Source organism: Anas platyrhynchos, chromosome 4 (genome assembly GCF_047663525.1).
Source record: "Anas platyrhynchos isolate ZD024472 breed Pekin duck chromosome 4, IASCAAS_PekinDuck_T2T, whole genome shotgun sequence".
In the NCBI taxonomy this organism is placed as follows: Eukaryota; Metazoa; Chordata; class Aves; order Anseriformes; family Anatidae; genus Anas; species Anas platyrhynchos.
Genome location: NC_092590.1, coordinates 43260566 through 43275816, shown reverse-complemented (window position 1 = coordinate 43275816; position 15251 = coordinate 43260566). Strand labels below are relative to the sequence as shown.

The 15251-nt window shown below is 36.3% G+C and overlaps 1 long non-coding RNA gene across 4 annotated transcripts in view; it reads left to right on the top strand.

Annotated features, from left to right (window-relative positions):
- Nucleotides 1–15251, top strand: part of LOC106016305 (uncharacterized) — a 210010-nt gene that overhangs the window by 120744 nt on the left and 74015 nt on the right. Inside the window, exon 6 of one of the 4 annotated variants that reach the window (XR_001188910.5) lies at nt 3588–4456. The exons of the other annotated variants lie outside the window; for them this stretch is intronic. This is a non-coding gene — a long non-coding RNA (uncharacterized lncRNA). Of the gene's footprint in view, nt 1–3587; nt 4457–15251 lie in introns of those variants that run through there. 4 annotated transcript variants of the gene reach the window in all.

The window sequence follows — 15251 nt, the reverse complement described above, 5'->3', positions numbered from 1 at the left end:
TGGTGTCACTGTTTCACAGACAAGAAGAGAATAGCCTTACTGGGAAGAGAACACCCATTCCCATAGTTGCTCTCTTTTAAACTACCAAACACCTTGTCAAGCTTTTTTTTTTTTTTTTTTTTTTTTTTTTCCTTTCCTGTAATGCTAATAACTTCTTCAGCTTTTGCTTGCAGTGGTTTATGTTATGGAAAGAAAACTGGACTTGGGAAGCTGTCTGTGGAGCACTGGTAGTTGGAACTGCGTGAGCAGGTGGGGTCACTTAATGTGAGAGGATGCAAAGAGGAACAGAAGGAATCGTAAGCATGGCAGTTACTGATAGGCAACTGCCTACTGATAGTAGGCAGTTTCTATCATCATAGATCTGTCACTTCTTGGTCCTTTCCCAGTCTTTTAAACTCTTTGGCTGTATAATCTTCTGTTCTGAGATAGACTTTATAGGTTGTTCAGTAGCTGTTTGCAATTCCAGATTATCTTTGAAGCAAGCACGTATTGACCTTGAACTGACAAAGATATTCTTATTAGTAAGAAGAGCATGTTCCGTGCTCTGTTTCTGCATAGTGATTGTGTGAAATGTGAAAACCCTTGGGATGTTGAGTGGACAAGGCTGTATTCTTCTGCAGTTTACCTTTCTCATCATGAAGTTGATCAGTGAGCTGTAACGGAGAGAAAAAGGATAGAAGCATGAGAGAGAAAATCCACTTACAGAGATTAGCCTCGATACGCATTGATTTAACACAACAATAAGAGCTTTTAAGAGAGGCTATACAGCAAAACAATAGATTTTCCATTTTATTACAATATGAAGAGAAAAAGAACTTATAAAAATAGTTACATAAATTAAATTAGATAGCCAGGAGAGAAAATTATATATAACAAGGAGAAAAATATTGCTTTGTTTTCAAAAGAGGCAGAAGTAAATTTATGGAAATTGCTTCTAGTTTCCAGCTCCAGTAGCTTTAACAGAAAATTCCATTAAAGAAAGATAAAAACTAAATATATGTTTTGTATAAATGTGTGACTTTTCCAAAGATGAAGAAATTATTGGAAGAACCAGAAGTTAGATATTGCTTTTTTCTTTTTCTTTTCTTTTTCCTTTTTCCTTGAGGGAGCTGGGAATTATTCATCTTGAATGTCTGCAGCTGTGGTGGGTTAAATATTAGTTTCACCTAACAATTCTTATTTAGAAAAGTATTTTGAGAATTATACACTGTATTGCTTTTTTTTGGTTACAGTATTTTGAGAAGATTCTTACTCATTCCTTTGTTGAGCCTTGTTTTTCTGCAGCACCACGGACAAAGGCCTTCTTCCACCTTCAGTTTGCTTTTTAATTTGACTTAATCAGTGAGCTATTTAAAGCTCCAGAAGATGGGTTTGCATGAATACAGTCAGAATCTAGTAACAAAGCAATCTGTATTAGTCTGCCTAGATTCTGGTACTGACTCATTGCCCTTTGGCACATCTATGGTATTGCTCACTATTAGCCAGCTCTTGCCTTTTGGCTGGAAGGCACTGATAGTCTTACCGTCTGTAGATGGGTGAAGAAGTGGAATATTCACAGCTCTGCACTCCCATGAGTCCTGCAGAATATAGTCTGCAAATTCTTCCTACAGCGTAAGTCTTGCAGGTTTTGTTGTGCTGCAGAATGTTTATGCAGTAGTTTCAGCTGGGTAGAGGAAGAAAACTATGGAAGTATTGATATTTTAAGACATGATATGATAAGGCTCTGGTGGTACTTGCAAGTCTATGGAATTAACCACATTAATTAGTTGCATTATACTTCAAAAGCCCAGTCCAAAGATCCACCAAGGTAATGCAAGGACTGTCTTCAGGATTCATTGAAATGAGGTCTTAAGATACATAGACATTAAAGGTTTCAGGTTGCAATATAAGAGTTCTTTGAAAGTACATGCCTGTCAGAGATTTAGCCAGCTTTTAGTATATTGACACACTTCCCAAATTTTATTATAAACACATTTGTTCTCTATGTAGATTTTAATTTACCTTGTTTATGCATGCTGTACATAAGCAAGAGTTGAAAATGCATTATTAAAGCTGGACTTTGTACATACTTTCCTATTTCATTGCTATTTCTGGAATTCACCTGGTCACTAATGTGTTAGGTTTGTTATGTAATAAATGGATTAATTTGCTGTAGAGGATGTTTTCTGGTATTTTTTAGAAATATGGTACCTTGTTTTAGTTAGAATATTGTAACCCCTAAAGACCCTTTACAATATTTAGTCAGAGTTTCTTAAGTGCTAGCTTGAAAGCATGAGCTTACTTGTATTAAGCAAGTAGTGATACATACCATATTTTAATATTGGTAAAATCTGATGAGCATGGAAACAGACCTAATTACATGAACTTATATTTATTAATGACATAATATAAGAGAAAAGACGAAGTTGGTGTCACCTGTGTGTTAACTGCTTTGCCATTCTGACACGATATACACATAATTAAAGTGTCAGTATCACATAGTGCCGTAAAAGAATCTCCATATTCTCGCTCTACTTAATGACAGCCAAAAAGGTAACTGAAATGGACACAATTTATTTTTTTATATCTGTGTGCTTTGCTATATTTCAACTATTGTATTTCTCCTTTCTCTGAGACTACTTGTATCTGCTTAAGCAATTTGAGTATAAAGGAAACAACAGAAATAGGCCAATACATATTTAATTTTGACCTATAGCCTCCTTCATGGAATTTAATTCTCTTATGCTTTCAAATTAATGGTAATTTATCTGAATAAAGAATCATATTAAACATGCCAGCAATGCATTTATTACTAATCAAAGGAAAGTATTAATTTTACAAAACTGAAGTTCCTGATTTTGCACCTTTATTTATATGAAGATGTTTGTACTCAGACACTTGTATAGGCCTCTGCTTACATGAGGTAATGCATTTAATTGCATGCACCCTGAAATCAGCAGGATTACCAGTGCATGCCATCTCCCTTTTAACTCATAGTTTCTTTTTTTTTTTTTCTTTTAAAGGAGTAAGTGGCACGTTTCTGTTGAATGAGCTAGACTCCACAAATAATTTCCCTGAAGCAGATCCACAGATAAATTTGATGTATGTGAAGCTTTGATGATAAATCAAGCTTTAGAGATGCTTGCATTAAAAGAGCATGGCAAGTTGTACAATCAAGTTTCTTGTCTAGGATAGAAAACATCTACAGATATCCCTTCTTAGAATACTTTTCACCTTTACAACACCCGTTAGATAGTATCATCTAAAGTTGTGCCATTGGAGGAACTGTATGGGCCATGATCTTTTCTTTCCTATAGTTTCTTGTAGTTTGTAATGCCTTGAACTGAGGCTTGAAGTCTCTGAAGCAAAGGCTAAATTTTTGTTCTAGCAAAGTCTGTGAATAGAGTTTCTGATGCTTAAATAGTACCAGCAAAGCATTGGAAAGCTGTCTTGCTGGAATTAAGGTAGCTTTGTGATTGAGTCAAACTCATTTACTTTAAGATTTCTGGTACAGACTAATAACATATTCCTCTCACCCCATCAGCCAGTCAAGAACAGCTCAAAGGTAGTTGAAAACTATTTTTAGACGTAAGATTTTTTCTCAACAGGTGAGCAGTCTACTGATGGCTTCAAAATTCAGTCTGAATTGAGATGTGTAGAAGTTCTGCTAATGTGAAGAAGTACGGCTATGATGACTTCACATCAATTGAGAATTTTATCTCAATCTGAAACTCATAATGGTACTCTAACTAGAAACATGCTACTATTACTGCAATACTAAATGTAAAATAATCACATTTCATTCTGAATAGCGTTAAGCACATTTTTCAATTGATATTTAATTTATTTTCTATTTTAACATAATAGATTAATATGACTTCCTGTGTATTGTCTTACGCATTTGATTTGTTTTAAACACTATGATATAGATAAGTATTTCATTCAATAAAAGTACTATGGAGTTAAGTGTCTAACAACAATACAAATAATTTAATTTGGTCTGGAATGCTGTTCTGCTCTGATTGAAATACTGCAGCTTTACTATCTAAATTTAAAGTAAGGAGTTGAAAGTTGCTGTTGCTATGAAACACAAAATGCTTGCAATGGACAACCTACTCTGTTTATTTATTTATTATATTATCTAACACTATGATAGCTTTTAAGAGTATTCTTATCAATCTAGCTATGGCAGTCTTTCTTGAGCTGTCACTTCATTCAAAATATTGTCTTGAGACATGCTATTCCAAATAATGTCATTTTTTTTTCTATTTTTAATTCTTCCTTTTGGACAATGATTGAATTGTCTGTATATAATTGACCAAAAATGTTGTTATTTGTACAGATGAGAAATATGAAACCCATTTCATTTTGGTCTATTTACATGAGACTGTGATTCTGATCTTTAAAAGTAATATTTTCTGAAAGTAAACAAATAACATGCAAAAGATGCTAAAGAATAAAAGTGAATTGAAGTGAATTCAAGTGCTTCAATGAGTTTCTTATCAGCCCTAAATAAACTCCCTCCTTAGAACCTAGAGAGGTTCCTCCTAGAGAGCCCAGGTCATCCATGTACTTGTGTGTTGAGTGGAATGGTAGGAGACAGAATTGAAATGAAATTATGCAAAGGAAAAATGAACTTTGAGGAAGAAAGAAAAAGAGCTTGGGATACAATTTTAGGGTGATACATCTTGGGTGGGGAAGTAAGCCAGTATATTCTTTAGTTCAGTCCTAGTTGGTAAGAACTCATTGGTATGAATCCAATGTATTTATTATAGGGGACTCTATCTCAGTTCTTTTTTTCCCCTTCTTCTCCAACTTCGTTGACCTTTACAGCATGGTATATAGGTTATGAGATGACTTGAACTAATGAGGGTATCAGGCAATATATTTGTGTAAACATATGAAACCTCTTTATATTTTCTTGCTGTTTATCAACAAAATGTATATTTATATTCAAGACATTATGCATTGTTGTTGCCTAGAGTTAGAAAATGGATTCATATGGAAATTGCTGATAGAAGGGTGGAAAAATAAAAATGCTCTGACAGCATCCATATTCTCCCCAGCATTGTCAAGAATTTGGCTGGCATTTTGGTGCCAGAGAAACACAATGTTCTTTACTGAAGTGATGCTTTCATTTCAGTGTTGAAATATGAGATATTTTTTTTCCTGCAAGTGACAAAATTTCACTTTGTGTACTATAGAACTAGCCTTCTTAATCCTTCTTAAAACTAATCCAGACGTTGTGGAAGATTTTTGCTTCTTTACAGCCTAATAAGTATTGCAAAAACTTTCTTATAACTAATTCTTTTATTTTAGTTCACAAATTCATTTTGACTGTTTTAGAAACTCTTGCACTCTTTATTTTCCAGTGACTGAGCGTTACTGAGAGGGGTGTGTAGCATACAGTGAACTCTTGGAATAAGTAATCAAATGTTGAATTAACTGCAAATTACCTGAAAATTTAACATTGTAAGCAGTGTTTAAACATATCAAGTAGATTAAAAACAGAATATTGGAGGAGGGGGAGACTCAGCTCTGGTGACCATAATAATTTAGCTTTACAATTGGTTTGCCACATACTATGCTGGTGTTAGCTAGAAGAAAGGAGATAAGATTGTGCCAGATTAACGACCTCAGTTCTTAATTTCTTTCAGCATGGGTGTTATACTTAGAAGAGAAATACACTGTATTTTAATGGTTATAATACATAGAACGCTTATGCTATGAATACTTCTCTGTTTTTGAGGAGAGTAGGTTGAAACAACAAAAGTTGGGAAATTGATGAGGCAATGTAGCTGAAAATTTCTGAGGAAAGTTTGTTCTCTTTCTCTGTTGAAAAAGAATGTGTTTGGTTTCTCTAACCTTTTGACATCACAAAGACAGGGAATGAAGTTTGTATCTCTTTCATTTCTGGTTGAATTGATTTGATATATGCCATTGGTTATTGAAGAAAACTTCTAACTGGGCCTGGCAATATATGAAGTCTTTCTTATCAGTATACAGAGGAGGATCTGATTGTGTTCTCCCAAGCTACCACTTCACTAGGGCTTGATGGAAAAGTAGGTAACTACTGAATTTGGACAGTATCTGGGTGTTCCCCAGACTAATGGTGTTGAAACAACAGAAGGGAATCACCAATATTACTATATATATATATATATATATATATATATATATATATATATATATATATATACGTATATATATATTATTTTTTTTCAAATCCAGATTGGTATTTCTTTCTAATGATTTTTTATTATTTATTTATTTTTATTTTTTTTTAAAGTGTCAGAAAGGAAGACATTCTGCCTATTAGGCAAATGTTTCATACTAAAACAAGGATAGTCTGATTCTTAGAGGCACTAAGAAAGTTCAGGTCCTATTTAGGGTCATTAAATTTCCACATTCAATTTCCATGCAAGGAATAGAGTCAGGATACATACCTACTACTTCCATACTTAAGATACTTTGTATCTTAAGAACATGAGACTGCTGGTGATTTTGATTTTTACAATAGTTCTGCAAGGTAATACTTTCATTTCCCAAGAAGATAAATTCTGGTAAACAGAAGTGATTTATCCATGGCCCAAAAAAAGGTATTGGATGAAGCAGTGATATATTGTGCTACTGCTGGTTCTCAGCCATAATAATGGGTGCTTTTAAAATAAAATAATCTTGGAAATGCATCCTCTGTATTTAACCATAGCATTTATGTATATACAGATTGACCCTTTATAAGTACTCTGTTGTAACAGCAAAAAGTTTCAAATAGTGTCATAAGAATTTTGGAGTTTTGCATTACATTGCATCTGGATATCGGTAACTAGTTTATAAAAATTAGAGAATTGTTTCTCTTCTGTGTGCTGTGGGCCTTTGTGTTATGCAGGTGGACAGATAAAGGGACACAGTGTTGATGACATGCTAAAATTCTCAGAGGATGAGTAGATCTAAGGAAGGTAAGTAAGCTAAGGAAGGAAAGGACATCTGAGTCTGTGCTAAGCCATAATGACAGAACTTTACTTCCTTTCTGCGGAAGATGAGAAGAAAAAAAATGTCTGTGCTGTTTTGAGACCTGGTAGATATGTTGAGCGTAATGAATGAGGAAATCCCTAGCTAGCAACCTAAGCCCAATCATTAGTCTGAAGATATTACATGGACAGAGTTGATGAGTCTGTTGTGCTGTACTGTCTGGAAGAAGTTAAAGTATAAAATGGAAGTCATTTGTATCCCCTGTGAGAATGCAGTCCCTGCTGCAGCCTTCAGATGATAGATCATTTTTTAATTAATTTTTCCTACTGCTCTATTTTTTCTTTTCGCTTAAAAAATTTCTATTAACTTTAATTAACTTTGCCAGCCTTGCAAACATATTTGTAAATCAGCAAAAGGCATGCTGGTTCAGAGAACAAGGTTTCTCGAACTTCAATATGAACAGATCCAGTAGTTCTGACAGATTACTACTAAGGGCACTCTCTATAATAAGAATAAGAATAAAAGAATAAGAATATCCTAGGTCTGAACCAAGGGAAAATAAAATCTGAAACTGGTGGTTTTCTAGCCAGCATAAGAAGAAAATCTGTAGATGCCTATGAAACTCCCTGGTCATGTTTGTGGTGGTTAATAGTATTCCTGTGTCCCTGCTTTAACTCTTCTTTAGATTTAAGTGTTGCACTTTGGGCAAAGGAAGAAGATGTGGAATCATGAAGAAAACAGCCTATCTATGTATTTAGTTTGGCATAAGAAGAGCGGGGATATATATTTTTTTTCACTCGTAAAAATCCATGTACATCTCAAACAAATTGGGTATGTGAATAAGAGCAGCAGATAAGAATCGACCTTGTTAGTGTCACAAAAGTGCTTCTTGAAGACCTAACACTCACTTGAAGACCTATCAGTTGTAGTGATTTCTGAGATGGTCTACAAGTAAAAGTCACCATTCTGGGTGTGTTCTCTACAAGTGCCCAACAATCCTTGTTTACTGAGACTAGATGCACAGTGCATGAATTGGGCAAACATGACTCTTAGGCTGTAAGCTCTTTGGAAGACATCTGTGATGTGCAGACTCACATCACAGTGGAACTTTGGGATGGTTGGAGTCTAGGCACAATCACAAATAGAAATGTTTGCTAAAACCTGTATGATGTTCCCAGAAGTTGGTTACTGCCACTGGAACTTCATTGATAAGGCAAAGACCACTGTAAACATTGACTTCTAATAGGGAAAGAGAAGTGTTTTACCGTAACTTTTGCTAGTTTTTTTGTTTGTTTGTTTGTTTGTTTGTTTGTTTTCCTAAGACAGACTACTACGAACTGTTCAAATTATCACTTTGCTACATGTGTGATAAATATTTCTCCAGCAAACCAAGCAGCATGATACACCATTCCCCTGTCAAACAGGAGTGTGTGGTTGGCCTGAGCCGTGTTGATATGAATCTAATTTTCAGTTTGCAAGAGTTTACGTCCTTGTGCTGACATTTGTTTCAGAACAGATGACACTTCAGAATAAAGAAAGTTAGGGCAATTTAAGCAGCCATTTAAAAAATCCACACAGCAGTAAATAAAGTATGAGCTACAGAGATTTTTTTTCAGAAACTTGAAAACATTTAATTAGGTATTTTTTTTGAGAGAGAGAGTTCTGGCTGTTTTGGGATAAAAGAGTGTTATAGACAAAATAAATAACAAAATGTTAATCCAGGTCCATAGGAGAAAAATTTGAATGATTGGTGTAGCGTTAAGGTCTTTTCTTTTATTAACCATTACTCGTATGAGGCCATCAGGATTTAACTTGCAGTGTCATTTACTCCATAGGTTGTGTGTTTCATAAAGCTGTGCAGCTGTGTATGGCACATGAAAGGATAATAATATGCATACAATATTTAGCAGCAGAAAAGGAAAACAAAATACATATTTCCTTTGTAATCCTAATGGATCACTTTTTTTTTTTTTTTTTAATGCAAAGCATCAGGGAGCGTACATTCACAATGTGTATTACAGAAGCTTACATTTCCCATTAATTATTTTGTAACTGAGTTTCTTTCAACATCAGACATAAAAGTGAAGGGCTTTTTGTTTTTGCATTAATTGCTGTCTTTGTGATAAAGCACATTTTGCTCCTGTGGCTGATAAAATAATCAGCATTAGGGTATGTATATGAATATTCCCTTAGGGTTCACTTCAAAGACTATAAATGAGGCAGATATTCATACGCATGAAGAATTGGTTTAGTACTGTGTGACATGCTGTTTGATAAACACTTCTGAGGCATACCTTATAGTATGCAACACAAACAAAATAGTATGTCTTTTTAAATTTGAATTATTATTATTTTTTTTTAATCAGGAAAACATTTTTTTCATCAACACATCACAACAGAAGATCATTATAACCTAAACATTTTAAAACTTCTGCAGGTTGGTTATATTCTCTTTCTTTTTGGAGCACAAAGATGTGATTTTAATTTTTTACTTAAGCTCACAGAGGTATAGCCTGCCACTGTTATACCCCTGTTTATACACAGGGGAGCTTCACTGTGGATTGAGATCAGAAAGAAGCCAAATCTGGCATCCCTAACCAAAGCTTCCTATGATACCTAATCCAGAAATATTTGTCTGGTAGCACTGGTTTGAAAACAAGCATTCATGCTTATAAAATGTCTCTGTATTTATGATTTTGGTAATCAGTACACAATACAATTAATAATAAAAAAAAGGGTATTCAATACATGACTAGATATGTCTTGGGCATAGATCAAAACTTCTACAGAGGCACTTAATCATCTTGTACAAAGTAAATGTTGATGGATGTTACTAGTACAATAGCATGTAGCAATTCTAGTTCAACACTGAAACAAAAAATCACATGGGTTTATGTTAATCGGAAAGCAGATTAAATATCAGCCATCCTTTGCCCTTACAGCATTTGCAGTACTTCTGGTAAGATCAGTAGGGAATTTTTAGGGAAAACAAACAAATAAACAAACAAAAAAGTTATCTACTACATCTAAATCCTTATGCTTTGCCCCTTTAAAAGCCTATTTTATTATGGAACTAATGAAGAGTGCATGAAGTGTAAAGGAAAATAAAAGGTCAGTAAGAAGAGCTACCTCCTTGCAACATGGGCTTTTTATCAGCTAAATAGTGATGTGAATTTCCTGGATTTGAAATGTTGCTTGTTTTTTTTTGTTTGTTTGTTTTGTTTTGTTTTGTTTTTTTCAACAACACTGACTGATCAGGCTATTCCTGAGCACACCTGAGGGACATATAATTCTAGACTAATAGACTAATAGGACTTTTATTTGCGTACCTACAACTTTGCATGTACAGATTGCTCCTTGCTCACTATAGCAAAAGGATTTTTGATGGTAGGATTGCTACTTGCTGACCATCTATGTAATTTAATCTGGTTCTCTCTTTATATGCTATGCGTTGATTCCCAATCTCAAATTCAGGACAGTGAGAAGGAAGAAACTAATTCCTGAGTATCTGAGTTCTCCATTATGCTCTTCTACAGACTTCCTTTATAATCTTGAGTAAATTGTTTATTATGTTTCTCACTTATTTATACTGTTCTTCAAAAGATGAAGATCCAGCAGGGCACTTTTCAGGGCACTTTTGTTTCTGTATTACACAGGGGGATGGTATGTCAGGTAAAGTGTTATTTATTATAGGCTGTCTCTAGTACCAGTTCTTGTCCTTCTGTCTTTCTCCACAAGGTCTCTTTTTCCTGTGTCTTCAGCACAGGAGTGCTTTCATTTCTTCAGACCTTGGTGTAGTATTTGTAACTGATGTATTTTTTCAATCAAACTTGATGCCGTCTTTTTTGAAGATATGATCAAAGTAACTTGCTTGCTCTATACTGATTGACATTTGATGTGAAAATTTTGAGATCATGTTCTTGTTTCATTAGGCTTTTGTCATTTTCTTTGCTTCTGCCACGTATTGTATTGTCACTAAGGATGAATTTAATTCCCGTCCCTTCTGTTAGTATTATATGTACCATTTTCCAAAACACTTTCAGTGTCAAAGAGGATCTACCCTTGAAGAGGTGATTTTTCAAATAATGCTAAAATAGTTTGGTGTTTTGCTGGTATTTATGAACTTGCAGTACATTGTGTGCAGTAGTGACAGAGATGATGCAATTTGGGGCTTGTAGGTTTTTATGTTCCCGTACTGTTTCTTTGTTTGAACCAAGGGTTCTGTAAATATACGAACTGCCTGGGTATTTTCTTTTACAGTCTAATTGCTGAGCTAATCCGTTCTGATAATCCTTCCATCTTTTTAACGCTGCTGAACTGTGCCATACTGTGGAGCTCTTTATTTGCCTTAGCCCTTCTTGTTAATCTTGAGAGCATGATCCTTAGTACGTCTCAATCAAATGGTATTTGCACTCTGTATAATATCCCAGAAGACATGCTTTGCATTTGAACATGTCAAGAAACACTATACTTGTCTCTCCCTCCTGAATTTTCCTCTACTGTGACATATCCTGTGATAAACTCCATTGATATTAGGTCTTTCTATCAATTTAGCAAGATTTTCTTTCCTGAATTTTTTAAAGTATTTTACTACTTAGAAAAATATAAATACATATTTGACATTTTAAGCTTTGTGCCAGCATTTTGCATTGAGTTCATATAATCATAAAACATCCTGAGTTGGAAGAGACCCACAAAGATCATCAAGTCAAGCTCCTGGCACCACACAGGAAATCCAGAAATCAGATCCTATGCCTGAGAGCGCTATTCTAATGCTTCTTGAACCCCAGGCTATTCTAATGCTATTCTAATGCTTCTTGAACCACAGAATCTCATGGGGTCATGACCACTTCCCTGGGAGCCTGATCCACTCCTTCTGTACAGAGCGAACGGGGAATATACCCAATGCAACTTCGAACAGGTCTTTTCACAGCAGACCTTTTCACTTGCCTTGAGCATTGTACTGGGTTTACATGGTAAGGGCTTGGTAGTAGGGGGCTGCAGGGGTGGCCTGTATGAGCAAAGCCCAGAAGCTGTTGCACGTCAGATCTCAGACGGCTCCAAATTGGGAACCACAGCTGGCCAGAGCCAAGACAGTTGGGCCTCTGGAAAGCAGATTTAAGAAAGGGAAAAAAAACTGCTGTGCAATAGCAGCTGGGAGGGAGGAGTGTGAGAATGCAGAGGGAAGCAGCCTGGCAGATACCAAGCTCCCCTGCAGCCTGTGGAGAGGCCCCTGGTGGAGCAGGCTGTCCCCCTGCAGCCCATGTGCCCCACATGGAGCAGATCTCCATGCTGCAGCCCATGGAGGAGCCCCCAGTGGAGCAGGTGGATGTGGCCTGGAGGAGGCTGCAGACCATGGAGAGCCCCTGCAGGAGCAGGTCCTGGACTGGAGCTGCAGCCCATGGAGAGGAGCTCACGCAGGAGCAGGAGGTCTGGGGGGAAGCTGCCGGTGGGGGGAACCTGTGCTGGAGCAGTTTGCTCCTGGGGGTTGGATGGACCCTGTGGTACAGAGCCATGTGGGAGCAGTTCTCGAAGAGCTGCTGCCAGTGGGAAGCCCCTGCAGGATCATGTCAGGAAGGACGGCATCCTGTGGGAGGGATCCCACGTGGGGCAAGGCCAGAGACTGACCTTGAAGGAGTGGTGGAGATGAAGAGTTAAGGACTGGCTGCAGCTTCCATTTCCCCATTCCCCTGTGCTGCTCAGAGGGAGGAGGTGGAAGAGGGTGGATGAGGGGAAGGTGTTTTTAGTTTGTCTTCTTTCTTTCTCCCTTCTCTAGCTTGTTAGCAATAGGAAAAAAAAAATGTTAATCACCCTATGCCAAGTCTGTTTTGCCTGTCACAGTAATTGTTGAGCTATCTCCCTGTCTGTATCCCAACCCTTGAACCCTTTCTATAGTATATTCTCCCCCACTCCATTTTTCCCTTTGAGGAGGGGAATTGAGAGAGTGGTTGTGGTGGAGTTCAGCTGCCCAGCAGCTTAAAACCGCTACAAGCATAGACAGACAAACTCTTAGCAAGGGGTGTGACAGTAAGTGTCCGATTTTCTTCATCTCCACGTCATTAATAAAGCCGTTACTCAGGATAGGCTGCAAGATGGACCCATGAAGATCCCAACTACAATTACGATTATTACAAGATCCCAAGTACAATTATGAGTCACTTATCACTATTATTTGTTGATTTTCAGTGGGATTCCTTTGTGAATTATTTCACAATTAGCAGGGAGAAAACACTAAAGTTCAGGCAGAAGAAATTCCCCTTACATTTGGAAAAAAGAAAAAAAAAATATTGTCAAAGTGAAGTCTATAAAAAGGAAGAGCTTTTCATTTTATTTTCACCAGCGATTACTTTCACTCTTCTTTCTGCATTGTATTGCAATCCTTTCAATAAATGCTCAGCATGTAGACTGCAAAGATTTCTGCCCAGCATTCTGTGTATATGTTATATAAAAGTGCTCATCTAAATGAAAAGGCACTTCAAGGCAGAATTAGGGTTCCATATGTATTTTGGGCTCTGTTGAAAGTATTTAATCTGTTTTGTGCAGCCCCTAGCTATTGTAGTACACGTAAGAAAATACGATGTTGCAGTGCTATCTGATGAATAATTAAGCCTCAGAGATGGTGATTTAGCATAAAAGATGTTTCTGTTTTTTTTTCTTTTTCCCAGATAAAGGATTAATATGATGATCTACGACAATTTTGTATTTCTGCTTGTTGTATTCAGAATTTCATTCTCAAATACTCTATGTATTATTTCTTTTAACCTGCATTTGACTCAAGAATCATGTTCTAGAGATGGAGTAGAGTTGGTCTGGAGAAACAGTAATATATGGTACAAGCTGGTGCTAATCTTTATTCATTTGTGAGAACAGGGATTGGTGAACACAGATACAAAGAGTGCTTTACTGGCAGTATTGAATGGAACAGATACAGTGCACTTGAGATTTGTTCTATATCGTCGGTGAATTATTTTGGTTCTCTTGACTGCAGTATGTCGTCTAGCAGCTTCTACTTTCCTGTCTGCAATATGGCTGATTACATTAGGGTATAGGAAGGAAAGAAAATGGTTATGCATTTTTTTCTCTGAAATGTGAAATTCTGACAAAATATAAATTTTTAAATATGATTGAAATCTCAACACAAAATTCCTCGATCTCTCTCTCTGTAAAATGCTGATGAAAAGGGACACTAGTCTTTGATGATGCAGTTTCAACAATTTGAACGGGATTGGAGTCAGTGTAAGGATAATGTCAATGGTTTTAGTATCCTTGAATTTCATCTAGTTTTACAAAATACTGTTATCTGTCTGCAAGACATTACTTAATGTAGTACTGCTTGATAGTCCTAAACCTTGTGCTGTTCATCTAGCCAAAGCACTGCATTCCTTCTCTTTTGAGGGATCTGGAACTGTTCTGCAGGGTGGGAAGAAACTGAAGGAAGCACACAGATCTCAGCTCCTGTTACCTTCTGTTCACCACTCAGAGGTTCATCCTCTGTATTTTCTTGACCTGAGCAGCTTTGTTTTTTCTTCTCCAGTATTGCCTTTTGTATAGGAGGTAGATTCACTGGAAATATGTGGAGTTACCAATAAGCTATCTTACTTTCCTTCAGCTGCTACCTCAAGACTTGTCAACATGTTTCTAGTCAATTGAACCCTGATAATGAATAGGCAAATGGAAAAGAGTAACCTCTGCTTTTTGGACTTAAGGGTTCTATACTCTCTGTTTTGTTTTGCCAAAGTCATCTTATTTGTTTTTCTTCTTTGCCTCTCATTCCTTGTTTTCTGTTAAACAGCAACAACGTAAAATCTTTGGAAGAAGTCTGTCAGTATGTCACATTCAGGCTGTTCCAGAAGAAGGGAATCAACCTAGTTGTGGTCATTGGATGCTTTTTTTAAAAAACAGACTTTGAAACAATAGGAATGTTAACAAAGATAATATTCCTTATGGTGTAGAAGAAGAGCAGAGCATCTGTTTGAGAGCACTGGTAAGGAAATGATGTTATTTTTCTCTTTAAGTACAAGTACTGCTCTCCTCAGGGCAAGGTTTTACCTAAAAGAACTCTCAAACACTGAAATAATTTATTCTGAAGTTTGGATATTGCTGTTAACTTTACTTGCCGGGAGTCCTTTTTGTAGCAATTACTATTGCTATAACACACTTCTGTATGTGACTTTTATCTGTTTTTGATACCGAAGCTTTGACAGTGAGTGCCAATAACATACATGTACATACAGAGTCTGGTATGTGCTTTCTCCCTCTGAGCTCTGTTCTTGTTATTGCTAGTTGTAGATACTGAAGTT